Source organism: Meles meles, chromosome X (assembly GCF_922984935.1).
Source record: "Meles meles chromosome X, mMelMel3.1 paternal haplotype, whole genome shotgun sequence".
Taxonomy (NCBI): Eukaryota; Metazoa; Chordata; class Mammalia; order Carnivora; family Mustelidae; genus Meles; species Meles meles.
The window spans coordinates 58,268,401-58,269,390 of record NC_060087.1 but is presented as its reverse complement, the minus strand read 5'-3'; the positions used below and the strand labels follow the sequence as shown (position 1 = coordinate 58,269,390).

The 990-nt window shown below is 37.2% G+C and overlaps 1 pseudogene; it reads left to right on the top strand.

Annotated features, from left to right (window-relative positions):
- The first annotated feature begins 256 nt into the window (after window positions 1–256).
- On the top strand, window positions 257–735 carry LOC123935112 (annotated as a pseudogene).
- The last annotated feature ends 255 nt before the right edge of the window (window positions 736–990 follow it).

The window sequence follows — 990 nt, the reverse complement described above, 5'->3', positions numbered from 1 at the left end:
AAGCAATACCCAGAAGGATATTTCATAGCTGTAAATGCCCGTATTTTAAAAAGAAGAAAGATTTCAAAAAATAACCTCACCTTCCATCTTTTAAGTTTTTTAAAACTAGAAAAAGGAGAGCAGATTAATCCTCCAGCAGGAGAAGGGAAATAGTAAAGATTAGAGCACAAAATAACCAAAGAAGTAATAGAAAAACAATAGAGAAAATCAACAAAATCAATACTTGGTTCCTTAAAAATAACAGAATTGACTTTCCGGCATTCAAGATGTCGAAGCGAGGACGTGGTGGGTCCTCCGGTGCTAAATTCCGGATTTCCCAGGGTCTTCCGGTGGGCGCCGTGATCAACTGTGCTGACAACACAGGAGCCAAAAATCTATATATCATCTCTGTGAAGGGGATCAAGGGACGATTGAACAGACTTCCTGCTGCGGGTGTGGGTGACATGGTGATGGCCACAGTGAAGAAAGGCAAACCAGAGCTCAGAAAGAAGGTACATCCAGCAGTGGTAATTTGACAACGAAAGTCATACCGGAGAAAAGATGATGTGTTTCTCTATTTTGAAGATAATGCGGGGGTCATAGTAAACAATAAAGGTGAAATGAAAGGGTCTGCTATCACAGGACCAGTGGCAAAGGAGTGTGCAGACTTGTGGCCCAGGATTGCATCCAATGCTTGCAGCATTGCATGATTCTTTGGTGTAATTGTTTAAAAAAAATTAAAAATTATTTGCTCCCCCCCCCAAAAAAAATAACAGAATTGAAAAATCATTAAATAGGCTGGTCAAGAAAGAGAATAGACTTAAATAGCTAAAATGAGAAATGAAAGTGGGACAGAAATAAAAAGGACTTTAAATACTATGAAAAATTGTATGCAAATAAGTAAAATAAACTGATGAAATAAACAAATTTCCAGAAAGAGAGAAACCACCGAAACTAATGCAATAAAAATAAAAATGTTCAAACAGACTATAACAAGTAAAGATATTGAAC